Source organism: Megascapheus bottae, chromosome 5, assembly GCF_031878675.1.
Source record: "Megascapheus bottae isolate mThoBot1 chromosome 5, mThoBot2.hap1, whole genome shotgun sequence".
In the NCBI taxonomy this organism is placed as follows: Eukaryota; Metazoa; Chordata; class Mammalia; order Rodentia; family Geomyidae; genus Megascapheus; species Megascapheus bottae.
This window is the reverse complement of record NC_143513.1, coordinates 56,184,057-56,203,864: the sequence shown is the minus strand read 5'-3', so window position 1 is coordinate 56,203,864 and position 19,808 is coordinate 56,184,057. Positions and strand designations below refer to the sequence as shown.

The 19,808-nt window shown below is 34.9% G+C and overlaps 1 protein-coding gene across 1 annotated transcript in view; it reads left to right on the top strand.

Annotated features, from left to right (window-relative positions):
* Thsd7a (thrombospondin type 1 domain containing 7A) overlaps positions 1 to 19,808 on the top strand; it is a 200,063-nt gene that overhangs the window by 75,492 nt on the left and 104,763 nt on the right. The window lies entirely within an intron of this gene.

The following is a 19,808-nucleotide window of genomic DNA, read 5'->3' as shown; positions in this document are numbered from 1 at the left end:
ACATCTTCTAGCTATGTTATACAGAACTATCTTAAAGATTACAATGAAATTGGTTGAGCTTTTCAAGAAAATGAGGAAACAAATAAAAGGAAGACAGACACTATGCTTTAAGTTTGGAAGACAGGACACTAGGCAATATGTAAGAACAAGAAATGAATTCGCCTTCTTGAGAATAAAATATATTGTAGGCCCAGAGCAGAAATTTAATCTGAAAGTAGTGTGAACAAAACTTTGATGAATTAATATGATTATAGAAGTGTTTCTACTGAATGGTTTGGAACAAAGTGTTGAATTTGCTATATAAACTTAAAGGTCTTGGGAGAGGAGTATAATGCTATCAAATACTATATTAAAACTATTGTGTTAACCCAACAAGACCACAGGAAAGATGCAATATTTGAGAGTCTGAAAATGATTTAAGAGACATTTAAAATTGTGCAAAGAGAGGGCTAGCAAGTTTCAACACAATAAAACCAAGAGAATGTAGATAAATGATACCTTAAAGGACAAATCAGAAAATGGCATTTGAATTGAAATTTAAATTAGAAACATTGGAATTGAAATTTGAAGACCTTTGAATGAAGACATTGGAACTAAAATTTGACACAAGGATGATTTGAAGGTAATAGTTAAGAGTGAAGTTGCAAAAAGAGTGCTATAATGATGAAATTTATGTAAATCCTCAGGAGTATCTTTGAGGAAGTTATTAAGATGAATTGGCTTTGCATATTTATGAAATATTGCATAACAAGAAAGTTGAATTCAACAAGAAAATAACAAATGTAGGACAGAGATGAAAGGAGATGTCAGAAAATTAAGATTGGTTTGTCAAATGTATTAACATATGTCAAGCCACTGCAGTAGAATGGGCCTTTAAGTAAAGAGAATATAGAAAAACCAAATGTAATCTTGTCTGAGTTTTTACTGTGTGAAAAATATATACTAGAAACTTTTAAATGTAATAATTTTACTTATGATTTATAGAAGACTTAACCAAGGCACAAGTTAAGTAAATTGAATTGTCATGTTAGCAAAACCTACTAATAGAAAAGTCTAGCTCTACTGCTAAGAGCCATCAGAAAGACAGAAAGCTTAGAAATATGTGAAATGTCTAGAGAGCTAAAAAGGCAATGAAGAACTGTTAAAATAAAAAAAAATTGGGAGAAATTCCTGTAATACAAATTTGTATTTGAGTAGTTCTCTAATTCCCAAAAGAATCATCACAAGAGTATGAAGACTAGAAAAGCTTTTAATGACTTCTTAGGACTGCTTAGGCAAAAACAAAGAATCAAAGAGACAGTGTCTATGGAAAGGGGACCTATTAAGATCAACTGTAGAAGTAAGCCAGACTCAAAGGAACATGGGCTCAATGGTTTCCCTCATTTGTCATAATCAGTAGAAACCTCGGGCTCTCCTAGCAGAGATTTACAATAGAACAAAACTTATATACATAAGGCCATATAGAATGACTAAATGAAAGGACTTCCAGGATATAGAAACAAAAGCCATACAATGAGTGGTTGTTGTCCTTAATGTACTATGTTATCTCTCATCTCTTTTGCTCTTCCTTGGTTATCTCATATTGTTACAATATGAGATAATGTATACATGCTTATTTGGTTAGTTGAAATAGGATAGGGAAGGGGGGAAACCTAGGTGAGAGTCAGGGGTTGGGGAGAGGGAAATGGGGACCAAGACATGAGAAAGGGTATCAATGTTTGTGAAGTAATACACCTCTATCTGGTGAATATAATGTATCCCTTCTATTAATTACAATAAAAATATCATCTGAAAAAAGATCAACTATATTTGGAACAATATAACAAAGTATGCTATGTCAGGATCAATCATAGGAATAAATAGAAAATAGATCAATATACAAAGGGTCTGAATCCAATGTCAAATTACTTCACAAAAATTAGTTATCGGAGATTACAAATGGAAAATAATAGATATTATATGGAATTTTTAAAGATTCTAAATAATCAATTGAACAATTATACCAAAATCAGAAAGGATACCAATTAGAGAAAAAGTTAAAGAGAGTATACAATTGAGCTTATACAGGAATGAAAAAAAATTGGTTTTACGAAAACACTAATAGTTACCAGTACAAATAAAAACAAACTGAATAAAAGAGGAAGGATAGTAAGTATATAATACCAATAATAAGGTAGAAAAATGACTTATTAGATCCTGAAGAGGCATTAAAAATGAAAAATTACTATTGGCAATTTTATGGCAATATGTTGAAAAAGTAAGATTAAAAAAGAACAAATTTCCCAGAAAAATACGATACCCCCAAAACTGAATTGATATTATCTCTTCACAACAAAATCTATGGGTCCAGATGTCTTTACTAACAAAGGCTGCCAAAATATTCAGAAGGAAATAATGCCAATCCTAATTCTGAAAAAAGTTAAAATTTGTTCATGAGCTCTAAACATGATGTTGATACTAAAATTACAGTCAAATTACATATAAAATTAATCCTAAGCAAAATATTGACAAATGATAGACAAGTATTGTCTCAATTATTATAAAACCACAGTACTAAATAACTAGTTATGCTTACTGCAAAGAATAAGAAGATTTTCATTCAAAAAATTGCAAAAGTTGATTCAATTAATTGTCAAAGCAGAAGAAAAATATACAGTTGCCTAGAGAGACTTACAAAAGACATTTGATAAAATGTATTATTTACTCCTGATAGTAACATAACAATCTAGAGATAAATGCTATATTTGTCAGAGAGAGAAGAGCCATAAGGCACAAATACAAACTTGCCCCTACTCTCAGACAATAAACAGAAATGTATTCCAGCAGAATTTTTGAGAGGGTAATTAGAAATTACTTTTATAACCCAGTATGTATGCATTAACTTCTGTGGTAGTGAGGTAGAACTTAGCCTTGTGTCTGCTTAGCTAGTTCTCTAGTCACAGCTCCAGCCCTAAAGATCATCACTTCTATTCATCACAAAGCATTAGTGAGATTATGAAAGGCAAAGGAAAGAATAAAATAAGACATTCTCTATCAACATTTGTATTCACAGTATTTAAAGAATGGTCACAAGTCAATAGAAAAAAATAATCATTTGCAAAGAAAACATAGGATGCATGAAGAGATCTTTTTTCAAAAGATCCTCAATCAATAAATATAGCAAGAGATATAGTAGTAACTAGGTTGTTTCAATTAAAACCAAAATGATATGCCACCACCCACTACCAGTATGGCTAAAGGTAAAAGGTTCAATAACAACAAAAGATTGTGGGGATGTGGATTGAACCAGGGTCCTCTCCAATAACCTCAATAACCTAAGACTCTCATTTCTAAGTTCATAACAGAAAGAAATAGGAATTTCATTAAATGATGAGAATAATGTAAAAAAAGATTCAAATCAATTTCAAAACTCAACATGATTAAAAGGCTGACATAAAATCATAGGAACCATTATGCTTTGGTGAGAGGAAAGGATCGTGGTGCCAAGGGAGGTCTTTAAGAATAACTTCCCTGCTTCCAACCAGTGTACTCACGTGAGGCACTGTGTGGAGGAAAGGATTCTGTTTGCTCTCATGCATCATGCATGTGCTGTACCCAGGACATATCAGCACAAACAAGGATGAAAGTTGGGACTCATGGAACTGTTATCATGCATGTTGTACTTCTGCTTCACCAACTTGAGATTTTCTTCTCCCTCCTACCCGCTAATAAAATTTCACTTGTGTCTCATGAGTCAAATTGAATACTGCACCCTCTCCCTACAAAATCTCCCTCATCCTTCCCAGTCAAAACCAAAGGATCCCCTTTACATTCCAGTAATAGCTTCTCTGTATCATGCAAGTCTATCATGGTTTACAGTATGTCTATCTTGTAGAACATTTTTGTGTGCTGTCTGTCTTTCCAACATAAACTGTACAATAGTAGATAATATTTTAGAAAACTATACAACAGTATATAATGTCAAGAAAATTTAAATGAATAAACATGCAAGGTCATGTATAGACACTATCATGATTCTGAGCAGAGGTCAACTTGTCTCTGAGAGGCTGTAAACTATGGTTAACATAACACACACCTATCAAACACTCAAGCTTCTGTTTGATCCTACATCAAATGAATTTGGGCTCTAAAGGCCTCTCCTTTCTCACCTTTCCACGTTGCCTTTGGAGTAGACAGTGCATCTGTCCATCTCTGTCTTCTGCAGCTCAGCATATGCTCCGCATAGGTGGCAAAGGCTAATTTGTACATTTCAATACTCAGCTATCTCTTCAGTCACAAATTTTGAAATTCCCTCAGATAGAATTAATTCTTGATGGGCAGAATGTAGATTAGAACACAGAGATAACACATCTGTCGATTTCATAAAGTATTTTTATAAAACTACAGTTCTTTCTAGTATATTTCATTATTTGCATATTTTAATCTACTTATACAGTATTTATGAAAATTGTGTTTAAATTGTGCATTTTTCTCTAACAACTAAAGTCATAGAATATAAGGAAGACATGCAGTAAAGTGATGGGTAAAAAGTGACACTAATCTAAATGGCAATGTCTCATACCTATAATCCTACCTACTACAGAAGCTTATAGCACAGAATATCAATTCAATCATCACAGACAGAAAAGTCCATGACACTCTAACCGCAAAAAGCAGTGATAAATGTGTGGATCAAGTGATCAAGTGTCAGCCATTTTTAAGAAAGCTGAATGACCACAAGGCCTTCAGTTCAAGCTAAGGATTAGCAAAGATAAAAACATAGGTGACACAAATTTTTTTGTTTTCATATACATTTTTTAACTTTTTAGGTTACTTTGCTAAACTTGGTTACTTAATAGCATATTTTTCAAAAGAACAGATTTTTTAACTATCTTATTGAATATTGGGTGTTAAAAGGTATTTTGATTTTTTTTTCCAGTCTTGAGCCTTGAACTGAGGGCTTGGACACTGTCCTTGGGCTTTCTCAAGGCTAAAGCTCTACCACTTGAGCCACAGCACCATTTCTGGCTTTTTTCAATGTATGTGGTACCAACGAATTGAACCCAGGTCTTCCTGCATGCTAGACAAGAACTCTACCACTAGGCTAAACTCCTGACCCCTATTTTGTGATTTTTTAAAATAATGACATAAAAGAATTTCTATTGTCCTTTGCTCATTAAACTATTAGCTAACTACTAATATGACAGATTATAATAGTGTTTGCCTATTGAAAAAATTATTTCAGTGGGAAAATACTATGTTTTTTGTATTTTATTCTTCCAAATCTTTCTAATAATTTATCTCCATCACTATATTTCTGATAGAGGACAACAACATAAACAAAGATATGTATTTTCTCATTACCAAAAATGTTAATGACATTTTTGAAAGTTTGAAAGTTCCAAATTGAAGTTTATTATTAAAATACATATTGCATTTTCTAATTAATTACTGAATATGTTTTTCCAATACAGTTTTATATTTGATCTTTCAAAAATATAATTTAAACAGGTTACTAATAAAGAATTATTTAATGGAGGTAAGAGTGGTCAGAATATAGGATATTTTTCTTATGAGATACAGAAACAAGGATATGCAAATAAAATTTGAAATCAAAATGTTAGTTATAGCATTTCCAACTGAGGCTGGATATTAGCTTGGCAACTGGAAAGTGTCTCTATCAACTGGCTAGTGGAAGCCCCTTTCTAAGAAGATGAACCAATAGCATTATTATATCAACTAACTAGGCATTAATAATTATGTTCTGCTAGGTCTAGTCAACCATAGTAAGTCATCTGGAATCAGGATTCAGTTCTCAATTATTCATATGGTAATAAATTTTATTTTCCCTTTTTTTCCTTATTTCAATGAAAAAAGTTAATGCTTTATTGCATAATTTCTGAACTCATGAAAAGTTTAGAATTTTATAAGCTCAATATTTTGTGGTGACTTATTTATTTATTTTTTATGCCTGTATCAGGACCTAAGTTTATAACTTTTATTTCTGTTTGCTCAGGGCTGGCTCTTCACCATTTAAACATGCCATCAGCCTGGCCATTTTCATTAGCTTACTGGAGATGGAGTCTCATAGCCTTTTCTAGGCTGTCTTTGAATCATGATCTTCATGCTCTCTGCCTCCTTACAGTCTGGGATTACAGACATGAGTCACTGTTGCCTAGTTTGTGTAATTATTCTAACTTTGAGATATAAACTTATTTTCAACAATGTTGGTACATTAACCAACTAGCTACTCTTTTTCATCATAGCTAAACTACAACTGAAGGTAAAAGTTCCTACAAGTATCCCACAGACACCTCAAATGTAAGAAGATGAACTAATAACTCAAAAAGTTATCACAACAAAAAGGTCTAATACAATAGTTTAAACATGAGTTATCCTCTATTTATTTACAGTTGCCTCTAAATCACAGAATCCCACACCTGAAAATATCTTGGCGGGCTCTTACTGGGGATTGGTAGGAACACTTACAAAATGCCAACCCTTACAGCCAAAGCAGTGCTCTGTTTCTTCCTGGTGACTCAAAGTGTGGCATCTGCCAATCCTTGCCAGAGGTGCACTCAAAAAATGAAGGGAATGTGGATGAAGAGACTAGATATCTTGTAATAGTTCTTCCACTTATTCTAAATCAAGAGATATTGCAAACTCATTTTATTCATCTCTTCAAAAATGTAGAGACGTTTTTGAATCTTTAAATTTACATAATGATAATCCTGTGCCAGGTGAGGAATCCAGCTGGATGTGACATCAGTAAGTTCTCAAGGTCGGTGGATGATGACTGAAACTTCCACAATTGTCACAATTAACTGTTGATAATCTAATATTCATAGCTCTGTGGTTTATTCAATCATGCCGGGGACATTTAGGAAATAAGACAGCAATTCTAATTTAATTTTTTAAATATCCTTATTATTTTCAAGTCGTTGTAAATGGGGTTTCAATTCAGCATGTTAGTTTATGAGTATAATACATTGTGCTCAGTACAGACAAGAATTCCTATTTTTCAGTTGAGAGGCTAAATAGGTATTGTTTGAGATCAGGTAGAAAATTGTTAGATTTTTTTCCCTCAGAATTCATAGAAAACAAAATAATTCCATCATCTCCTGTGATTACTCCAAACCCTTCCCACTGGAGTTGTGAATAATAACTTAAAATATCCAATACTTAAGAAGTAGCAATAATCTTAGGTAACATTAGACTTTAATGTAGGCACTGATGAAAAAATGTATTGGTAGAGTATAAACTAAAATAACAGCATCATGTTTTCTAATTTTGATTGTAGGCATGTTTTGTAATCTTTCCTAATGAGATCAGATATGATGCTGGGTTGTGTTTTATATGAAATTTGCAGTAGCTAGTAGCTAGTAGCTTGTGCCACTGCAAATTTATCATTTGTGTCATTCATATTCAAAAGAGACCATTTCACGAATGAGTACAAATTCAGGGCAGCTGGTGATGTGCTCAAGATTGGACGACTGCCACCTGCCTCGACAATTAGCAGTGGAATGACAGAAGGGACTGTGGGTGAAAGCTGAACACCCTCTGGAACATGGTTAATTCTTAGATGTGAGACCTGCGTCGTTAATTAGAGATAAGAGTTTCACAGAGTTCCTTGTCTGGGCTGACTTCAAATCCTTGGATCTCAGTTTCCTGAGTAGCTAGAAGTACAAGTATGAGCACTAAGATCCACTTTTGGGATTTATAAAAATAACACCCATCATGATTGGTATGAGCTGATATTTCAGGATATTTGTCATTGTACTTCCCCGATGGTTAGTAGCATTAAACATCTTCTTAGGTGCTGATGGTTCACATGTGTAACACTAGCCACTCAGGAGTCTGAGATCTGAGGATCACAGATAGTAACTATCCTGGCCAGAAAATTCTGTGGGACACTCATCTCTAATAAACTACTCAGGAAAAGCCAGAAGTTGTATTGTAGCTCAGTTATAGAGCACTAGCCTTGAGCAAAAGAAGCTCAGTGACAGTGCCCAGGCCCTGAGAAAAAAAAAAAAAAAAAAACAAAAAACTTACCACATACTTATAAAATATTTGTATATCTTTCTTTTTTTGCCAGTTCTGAGGCTTGAACTCAGGGCCTGAGCACTGTCTTTGGGCTTTTTCTTCAAGGCTAGCACTATGCCACTTGAGCCACAACATCATTTCTGCCTTTTTCTATGGAATCTAACCTGGGTCTTTGTGCATACTAAGCAAGCACTCCACCACTAGGCCAAAATCCCGGACCCAAAGTTTGTATATCTTTAGAGATGTGTCATTTCAAATCCTTAATACATTATTAAGTTTTGGTTTGGCATTTTGCTATTGAGGAATTATAAGTTCATTACATATTTTAGACATTAATCCTTTTTTAAATATTTAATATAATAAAATATTTATGTTACCCTATAATTTTGCTTCATAAGTACTTTGGATTTATGTATTATTTTTAGTTTTGCTTAGCAGCTTCTGCACTTAAAATATCACATGCAGGAACATGAATGAATTTATAGAACAAAAGAAATCATGCCATATGAATTGATAAATGTTAAAATATATTTTACCAATTATTTTATATACCACTAAGTAAAATCATTTGTTTGAAGAAAACTGAAGATCACCTAAGTTTGGTGGTAGAGACTTATAATCCCAACAGAGCAGATGAAAAAGAATGCCCAGCTGGTCTACATGAACTGTTCCAAGTGTGTGCTTCATAGCAGATCCTATATGAAATAAAACAAAAGCAAAAAGGAAAGTCAGAAGGAAGAGAAAGAGAAGATAGGAAGATGAGAAAGAGGAGGAAGGAGAGGGAGGAGGGGAAGGGGGAGTGGAAATAAGAATCATAAAATGTTGGATAAAGCAAATATTCATCAGCAAAAATTTTCCAAATAGAAGTTGTCGACATTTTAAGATACAAAGTCATTCAAGGACTTTCTAGAATTCATTTAGATTGATGAGAGTTAGAATGATTTCTGCACAGTATAATGCTGTATATAAGAACTTTAGATGTGATATTTAGAAGAGCTGAAATTTCAAAATTCCAGAATATAATAAGTATCTGGTACAATGCAAGTTTTGCAATATTTTTTACATTCCTCGGAACTAGTCTATAATGCTTTTCAGAAACCCTAACTTATTTCAAGTGCCAGTGTACCTTCTAACTCCCTAAAGATTGTAGGTATCATTCTCACTTACTTTCTCAGCAGGTAGTTCATAAACATGATATACGCTGGAGACTAATTTAGATCAATAGATACACAGTCGTGCAAGCTGAAGAGATATTTTCCCTGATCTGGTTGAGTTTACATTCTAGGAACCAGAGACAGAAAAGAACAGTCAAAAAGAACATTAACATTAGAAATAACCGTGGAAACAAAGCAGAAGAGGATGGAGAACTGTCAGTTTCAGAATTCAGAAGCTGACAAAGCTTCTCTAAGGGCAGGAAACAGAAACTTGGCATTGGGCGATAAGCTGAATTCAAAGAATAAATTGATATCATGGAAAAATAGTGCAGTAAGAAAGACGAACCATAACAACAGAATATATCCTATGTCCAGAGCAGAGCAAAGGCCACTATGGCTGGAACAGAAGAAGGGATGTAACAGTGAACCAGATCATAAAGGGTTTGATACGATTTGGAAAAAAATTCACATTAACATGAAGTAACTGGGAGGTCCCAGCACGGAATGACATAGCATGTGCTATGTTATAAGGATTATTTTGGCTACTGAATAGAAGACAGAACTAGAAAGTGCTCAAATCAGTTATACAATGATTAGCAAACAACAAAAGGCAGCTTCATAAAGCAAGCTGAACATCTAATTAGTTAGCAAATTTCATTCTCCTAAAGAAAACATTCTGTTAACAATAAAATATATAGTGTTGTTTGAAGAAGTGAAGTAACTCATAATGTGCTAAAGCCTCCACCTTACTCTCCCCCTCCCCACCCTCCATGAACCCCCCCCCCCCGCCCCAGAGGCTGTGTTGTTCCTAGACAATCTCTTGACCTCTTTTTTATTTACATTGTCCTCATTTAACTTGCATAGTGAAGGTCTCTGAGACTTTCCATCCTGTATGTCAGATTTTTCTTTTAGCCAGTCCTGGGCTTGAGCTCAGGGCCTGAGCACTGTCCTTGGACTTTCTCAAGGCCAAAGCTCTACCACTTGAGCCTCAGCACCACTTCTGGCTGTTTATTTGTATGTATGTGGTACCAAGCAATCAAACCTGGATCTTCTTGCATGCTAGGCAAGCACTATACCACTAGACCAAACTCCAGGCCCTGTGTGTCAGACTTTTGTCATACCAACTCCTACCAGAAGAAAAACAAACTGCATAAAGAGCTCCAAGCTATATAAATGGCAAGTCACTGTGCTTATCCTAATAATGTAATAACTTCATCAATAACAATAATTTAGCATGCTTCATTTCCTAATTATTTTCTATCCTTTCCTCATGTTTAAACATATGACATTTTCCATAACCTTTGTCACTAAATATACATTGCAAGTATTCCTGTGCTTTCAATCTAATTGAAAGGATCATTGTCTATGAATCAATCCACGCCTTACATGAATTCTCTACTATATTTAATTGGTTACTTTAAGTGTATTTTCAAATGGCCAAATTTAATTTATCTATTTCATTTCTATTTTTCTCAAGCCATTTATGCTCAATCTAATTAGAACAATAACCTTCTTTCAGCCATTTTTCTCAAATTTTGAAGCTTAAACAATGTTTTTACAATGTTAACTTTTGGGAACATAAGCTGTAGCTGAGTCCTTTTATGTACTAACATCCATTACAACTTTAAGTTGAAAAGGCAAAAGAAAGTTAACATTGTATATCAAACATTAGGAATGTCTGTTTTGAAAAAATATTCATTTTATAGAAAAATCAGGGTAACTGATTGAGCTACAAAAATTTAATTTTTATCTCATGTTATCACAGATTTTTTTTATTTTGATTTACTGCATACCCAGTTTTGTTCCCTCTACCTCCTCTCAAGAGATTTAATATTGTCAGTCACCAGGGCTTCATAAACTCAAGACACTTCTTTTATTTGGGGGAAAGCTTTGATAATTTATTGGACATGGAAATGTAAAACAACAGCTTACTGAGTAAACTGAAAACTTGGAGTGGAGTTGGAGCAAGAAAGTCAGATGACTCCTAAAATGAGGAGGAGGAAACTTGGATGAAGCAGATGAACCTCGAGGTAGACACCCCCTGCTGCCACATGCTGCTGCTCTTCCTTCTGCTTCCTTTGCCATCGCCTTTCCTGTTTTCAAAACACCCCTTAATTAATGCTATCTACTCTCAATAAAGTTGTATCTACTGAGCCGAATGAACCACAGTTGGGTTAGATAGTCAGTTCTATAATATACCTGCCTCTTTCAGATATCTAACTAGTTGTCTCACATGTGCAGCTAAGATATACAGTATCTTAATAGTTTTCTTAACATAAAACATTTCTTAGTGGAAAATAGTATTAAAGTTTACTGACAAGGCCAAGTACTGGTGGCTCTTGCTTATGATCCTAGATGCTAAGGAGACTGAGACCTGAGAATCACAGTTCAAAGCCAGCCAATGCAAGAAAATCCACAGGACTCCTATTAAGTATCATAATGTCAAAACTGGATCTATGGGTTAAGTGGCAGGAACAGTGCTCAAGTCCTGAATCAAGCCCGAGGAGTAGCACGCCCACCACCACCACTCGCATACATACACATAGACCTATTGAAATATATTATACTACAAAAGTATCTTTCCCCAAACGGATGATCAATGCTTTCCATGATATTTTGGAAATGAATCTGGGGAGGCTGGGAATGAATAGTTGGAAGAATGGAAATTGGCTTTGTTTAAACTGCTTTCTTTGGAATTGCTCTATTCTTTTTATGTTCCTTGAGAACTTGTATAAGTTTATTTATTTTATTTTATTTTTTATTGTCAGGGTAATGTATAGAGGGATTAGAGTTACATTCATCAGATAGTAGGTGCATTACTTCTCACACATTGATACTCCTCATGTTTTTGTTCCCATTTCCTTCCCCCCAACACCCCTCCCAATCATCTTATTTTCTCCTTCCCTTTCCTATTTCTAATAAACAGATAAACTATATACAATATACCAGGAAACTAAGTCAGATGCAGTAACAATATGAAATTAACCAAAGGGTAACAAAGGAGAAGGGAAATAACAGCACATTAAGAACAAAAATCACAAAAGAAAAAAAACTCTTGTTTCCATATCCTGAATATCCTTTCATTTAGTCTCATTCTATATGACCTTATGTATCTAGGTTTTGAGCTATTGAAATCCTCTGCTAGGAGAGTTCTAGATGTGCACTAATTATTACAAATGAGATAAACCATTGAGCTTGTGTTCCTTTGGGTATGGCTTACTTCAGTAAATATGATTTTTTCCAAGTCTTTCCATTTCCTTACAAATGATGCCATGTTCTTTCTGATGGCAGCTTGTTGATCCACTCATCTACTGCCGGGCAACTAGGTTGGTTTCATATCTTTGCTATGAAAAATAGTGCTGCAAAGAACATCGTTGTGCTAGTGGCTTTAGTATGTCCTTGTTTCTGGTCATTGGGTAAATGCCAAGGAATGGGATTGATGGGTCATAGGGGAGCTCTATGTTTAGTTTTTTGAGTAATCGCCATACTGCTTTCCAGAGAGGTTGAATAAGTTTACACTCCCACCAGCAGTGTAGTGGTGATCCCCCTAGCCACAGAAATGGGATGAGTTTCTATCTGTCAAAATGATTATTCTTTAATTTGACAGATACACTAGAACAAATATTGTAGCTCTGCAGAGATATGTACATTATCTTAATGATATATATTGAATAGCTCAGTTCCTATATTCCTGGTATCCCACAATTGTTTAGTCCCACATTCTTTATCTCATCCCAATGATTGTTGTTGACTTTTATTTGGCTAGATTTCCTCCCCTTCTTCCTCCTCCTCCTCCTTCCTTTCTCCTTCTCCTTCTCCTTCTCCTTCTCTTCTCCTTCTCCTTCCTCTTCCTCTTCCTCTCCTTCCTCTTCCTCTTCCTCTCCTTCTCCTTCTGCTTCCTTCTCCTTCCTCCTCCTCCTCCTCCTCCTCCTCCTCCTCCTCCTCCTCCTCCTCCTCCTCCTCCTCCTCCTCCTCCTCCTCCTTCTTCTTCTTCTTCTTCTTCTTCTTCTTCTTCTTCTTCTTCTTCTTCTTCTTCTGTATGTCTATATGTCGATGTGTGTGCTTGTTCTGAGGCTTCAAGTCCGGACCAGGGTGCTATTCTGGAGCATTCTGCTCAAGGCTAGTGCTCTATCACTTGAGCCATAGCTTAAATTAATTGAAGATAGTCTCGGGCTTTTCTGAGCCATTGGTACTTGGCTTCCATTTCTTCATTTGAAAGTAATTCCATTCTATGTTTGTAACTTCATGCATATTTGTGTGAGATTTGATGGTTTATATTTTATACTTTGCTTACTATTTCTTCTTTTGTATGTGTGTGCCAGTCCTAGGCTTGAACTCAAGTCCTAAACACCACTGTCCCTGACACTTTTTTGCTCAAGATTAACAGTCTAAGTGAGCCATAGCTCCACTTACCTTCTCAGGGTAAGTATTGGAGATGAGCCTCATAGAGGTTTTCCTGGACTAGCTTCAAACCATGATCCTTAAATCTTAACCACATCAGCAGCTAGGATTACCAGTGCAAGCCACTGGTATCTGGCATTAATCTTTTTTTGTGTCTGAGTCATAGGGCTTGAGCTTGGCTTGGGCACTGTCCCTGAACTCTTCAGCTCAAGGCTACCAGCCTACCCTAGAGCCAAGCCCCACTTTCCATTTTCTAGAGATTAAGTAGAGATAAGAGTCTCAGGTCCTTGGACCAGGAGTTTGGCCTAGTGGTAGAGTGTTTCCCTAGCATGCACGAAGACTGGGATTCGATTCCTTTGTACTACATACATAGAAAGAAAAAGCCAGAAGTGGTGCTGAGGCTCAGGTGGTAGAGCTCTAGCCTTGAGAAAGTCCAAGGACAGTGCTAAGGCCCTGAGCCCAGGACTGGCAAAAAAAAAGTCTCAGGTCCTTTTGTGCCTGGACCTGCTTTGATTCTTTATCCTAGGATCTCAGCCTTCTAAGTAGCTAGGAATACAGGCGTGAGCCACCGCACCCAGCATTATTTCTCATTTTAAACAGCTACTATAAGTAGCTTACATATCTATAGGTGTGTGACCAGTAGATGAAATAAAATTGGAATTCTTTCTTATGGCATACAATGGAGCATTCCTAACATAGCTTTGTATATGAGAAAATGGCAAATGCTTTAACCTCAAGGCTAGTTCTTTATAGTCATTGAATGTACCTTGGAAACAAGTCTTTTCTGTCTTCTGGACCTCATTTTCTAATCCTTAAATTTGTATTCCACACTACTTTATTTTATGCACACTGGTGTCAAATAAATTAAGCATGCGTTCCACACTGCTAAGACAGTCAGCAAGTTATAAATTAAGGGAGAATAATCAACTTCTATACTTAATTACTTCCTATGTAAACAATATGGGTTGGTACCCATGTCTACTTCATAGAGTTGTTGGAAAATTAGATCATCTAAAACCAACAGAACAGTGCCAACCACAAAGCACTGAATAGTGCCTGTCAGCAATGATTAGTTCAGTGTTATAGTCTACGTCTGTTTTCTTTATGCTGGAAGTCAAGAATATGTTTGTATAACTGTATATCAAATTTCTTCAGTTCCAACTCCGTATAATGTAACATTTAAAAGATAGCTTACACTGGCTGATAAGATTCTTCTATTTAACTTTCATAATTCATTATATCAGCTTCCCAGTGACTTGATTGGACTAAAACATCTTAACTCTGTATACCCTCTATTATTTGATTCTGTGTGAGTTACCTCATCCAGATTTCCCTCTGGCTTTGTGAGCCCATCCCGACCCAAGCAAAATGGCTTATTATTGCTTCCCTCAGGATAAAGACATCAAACGTCCCAGAATATTATCTCTGGAGCTCATTTTGCCTGCAGCTTCTCTCTATGTTTGATCATTTACACATTCTTCTTCCATCATTCACACACACACATAAGCCAAACACTTCTTAAGATTCCTCCAGGTCAGTAGTGCTTTTGATTTTTTTATTTTAATGGCTTCTAGAGAGCTATATCTTGGCACATCCTCCTAGAAGATATAGTTTTACAATTGAAACGATTCAAATTGATTTTTAAGTTATCTTCATTGATACTTTTTATCTATTACCACAAAACTGAAGATAAAAGTGCTATCAGTTTGTAAGTGATATGATAAAAAATTCCATCACAGCTTAGTTCAACGTTAGCAAATGCACTGTTCATTTCTCCTTTTTCTTTAATTGCTCTTCCAATGCGTTAAACATTTCTCTTCTCAAGTACAAATAACCAATGGCCTCTCCAAGGCTTGTATATCTAGTTATTACGTTCATTCTGAGCCACAGATTGTGACCATTTAGGGAAAAACAAATGTACATTCTAAGTGTTAAAACAACAAGAACAAAGGTAAAGTCAAAAGGTGAAATTTCATAAGAGTTTTAATTTTTACTTTTCCTTCCTTAAAATGTTTCTGTCAATGTATGAAGTTATGAGCTTAATAACAGATATATTAAAAGTCAAATGCTCAGAGAAATCATGAGCAGGAATGGCAGGAACTATCATGCTGTACAGAATAAATCGCTATCAGTATTACCCTGTTTTGAAAAGCTGTCTCTGTAAAGTGTTCTCCTTTTCCAAAGTCATAGTATTGACAAGTATTGACAATGCAATGAGCCACATACAACTGGGACATTTTGAAGAGAAAGTGATTCTCTGAAAGAAAAAGAAAATGTATTTTAGAAAATGCCATCCCATAAATATTTAGGTAAAATTGAAGTTAATTAGACCAACTTCTATCTGATTGCTACTCTGGGCATGTGCATGAAGATTATCATCTTCAAAGTCCTGTAATGTGGGTTAGTGTGCTACCAAACAGCTGGTGAGTTGGGGTATTAGAAACGATTATTTGTTATCCTTTATTTCAAATATTTTAAACTGTGATTTAAAAAAATTTCTTGAATAACAATATTAATCTTTCCTTGAACATATTAAGCATTCAAGTGTAAATATCATTATGTAATTAATGGATTCTAATGCAAGTGAACAATGTATAGAAAAAATTGTGCTGGAACACTTTGCCTATAACTTCATCCCTAAACATCTTTAGACTGGGGAAAAGTTAAAATTTCTTGAGGCCATTTGCATCATATATATTTTAGTTTGTTTTCTTTAGCAACTATGGAAATTAACAGAGTTGGATTTATAAATAAATATCTGATTAGATAAACTTTTAGCAAAGTACCAATGAGAAGAAATGTTTTGTCCAAGAGGTTTTTAATTTGCAAATTAACACAGCCTTTATCTGTACAAGTCAGGACAAGCCAACTAAATATTAGCATTACCATATTTACTTAGAAGATTTTTTATTGTATATTTAGTCTAATTCAGTTACATTTATAAATATTTATTTTCTCCTAAAAACAAGCAAAATCTTCACTCAAATACTATAAGAAATTATTTGAGTTTTAATCTCTGTGTGTTCTTTCAAAGCTGCAATTGCATTTTATTGATTAATAATTAAAGTCTTCTGAATACTCATTGAAGTGCATTAAATTAGATACTATGTCTCCCAAATGTCCCTATTAGGAGATTAATCCTATGAAATATCTTTACACAACTGTATATAAAAGACAATGAAACATAAATGGAATCCAGTCTGATTTATATTTCCTTAAAACACCTAAAGTATTTCTTCACTGCAGGATTTAAGGTGAACAGCAAAAATGTATGATTTGAAGTGAATTAAAATGATACAATAAGCAAGTATTTATTTTAGTTAAAATACATGTCAGTTCATATTACAAATATGCTTTTGAGAATTTGACTTGAACCATGAACTCTGCCTTTGTACATACTGGTAATCAGAAATGACTAAAGAGTATGGTCTCCAAATTCTGATGCATCAGAATAATTTAGGAATTTTTAAAATGAATGGTTCTGAAATCTTCTATCCATCCCAATGACAAGGACTTTGTTGCAACCTGAAAGTAGGACATGTTAAAAAAAACTCATTAGGTCTAAAACATGAGAACTAGAATGATTTTCTCCCTTGTCTACATTCTTTATTCTCATTTTTTCTTTAATTTTGGCATGTGCTATTTTGGAGTAAACCAGACTAACCAATTATTTATTTGTACATGTGAAAGATGATAGATAGATAGATAGATAGATAGATAGATAGATAGATACATACATACATACATACATACATACATACATACATAGACAGATACATAGATAGATAGATAGAATAGACTCAGCCTTACTCTCGTGGTTGGATTTTTTTTACTTTAATGGATTTTCTATTGACCATATTTGAACGCTTGGTCTCTATTAACTGTATGCATTTTTATTCTAAAACATCATTTTTATTACTCACTCTGAATTGGCCCTGATTTTTATAGATAATTCATGTTAAATATATTAACTGTAAGTTCCTGACTCACGTGTGGCTTCCAAAGGGAAGGGAAAGTGAGATCCATCACATCAGTCAATACAGGAACGCTTTCATCATCACTGACATTTCATTTTTCCAAGAATCCTTTTTCAAAAATTTAATCTTTCCATAAAGATGAAAGGCAAAGTATAATTCCTCCGCTGTACCTCTTAATCCAGTCCTTAGAGTTCAAACGTCAGTGTTTCTATGTGGAGGTCACTTGAGGATGGAGTGAAAGTTCTTAAAAATAGTTAATGGAAATGATTAATTCTTTGATTAGATTCTGCTTCAGTGCCTTCCCAGGTAGGCCAATCTCCTGTATGAGCACTGCTTATCATCCCTCATTTTGAATGTGTGCCTTCTATTCCCTCAAAATGCTGTTCAGATTTCACTACCTTCAAAATATTTTCTTTATGAACTATGCCCTGCATACTTGAACTCGAACATTTCACAATGTCCCTCAGTGAAGCAAAATTGAACACTATATTTACTGTCAAGCTTTTATATAAAACATACTATTTCCAAGTAATTTTGATCTTCTCACTAATCTCGGGAAGTTACAAAGGCAAATAGACATTTTGTTCACTGTAGTCTTGTAATATCTGTGGCACATGTAAAATAACTGTGTTTTTATTTTCATTTGTGTGAACATGTAAGCAATATCAAAAGTTAAGAATGCGGTAATAAGATAGTCATCATAACATTAAGCAAAAGAAATTGCAAATAAAAATTGATTTGTCACTAAGACCTAAAAAGACTATAGACTCATCATTTTCCAAGCTATGGGAGCCATTGAACTTGTCTTGTGTCAATATATTCAGAGAATGGAAAAGGAAGTTGCTAGGTTATGTCATCCAGGGGCAGATGGTGATATATCTTAAATACAACCGATAAGAATGCCTAATTAGGAGAACTACCCAGAGTTCTCCTAGGTAGAGGGTGTAATCTGGTCAGTATAGTGTGGCTGGCAGGTTATTTGACTGATAATGTTTGGAAGTATAAAAATCCCCTGGAGAGAGAAGATAAGGTAATTTTAAAACATTTAAAAAACAGTTGTTCCAGGACATCTCATCTACAGAGAACCCTGCATGTTTCTGTTATGGACTGTGTGAACCTAGAAAATGCCATCAGATGCCTTCCTGGAGTGAAGGGTGCACCAACTGAGGAGGTATTTCATCATTGGAACCATTTATTACACATCCATTATTTACACAAGCTTTTAAGGGTCACTTAATTAAGCCAAGAAATTGTAAGAAGTGACTATTTGCAAGAATGATTTTTTTGTTCTTTGTGATTGTTGTTCTTATTATACTATGTGAAGTTATTGCTTTTCTCCTTTCTCCCCCCTTTATGGTTTATCTCATGTTCTTACTGTATCTGACTTTATACCTGGAATATTATATATATATATCATTATTTGTTTATTTGAAATAGGGAAGAGAATGGGAAAAACAAGATGATTGGGAAGGAGTTAGGGAGGAAAAGTGGGAGAAAAACATGGGAATGGGTATCAATGTTCAAGAAGTAATATACCCACTACCAGACAAAGGTTACTGTAACCCCTCTATATATCACCATAACAATAAAATACAATGAAGAAGGAGAAGGAGAAGGAGGAGAAGGAGAAGGAGAAAGAGAGGGGGAAGGGGAGGAGGAGGAGGAGGAGGAGGAGGAGGAGGAGGAGGAGGAGGAGGAGGAAGAAGAAGAAGAAGAGGAGGAGGAAGGGGAGGAGGGAGAGGTAGAGGAAGAAGAGGAAGGAGGAGGAGGAGGAGGAGGAAGAAAACAAGGGGAAGAAGCAGAAGAGACTGTTTGGATGATTCTATTAATTATCACTTAGAAATGACCATGATGATGGCTGGGCTCACACCTGCAATCCTGCTGAGGATCAGATCTCTGGGTTTGATTCCTTGGTACCACATACACAGAAAAAGCCAAAAGCAGTGTTGGGCTCAAGAGATAGGGTGCTAACCTTGAAAAAGCCCAAGGACAATGGCCAAGCCCTAAGTTCAAGTCCCAGGACTGGTGGGAAAAACCAAAAGGCAAACAAGTTTCTGTGGGTTGAATTTAGGGAAACATGAGATGAGTTTTCTCTGCTCTGTCAAAAAATTTGCTCTTCATTTAACAGGCATTATAAAGTCTGTGATTTTTAGATTTATATTGTTTAGAAACAAATCCTTTGGTATAGAATCAATATTGGAATTCAGATAATATTTGATGAAGATGTTTTCTAGAGAGGTTAATACAAATATGA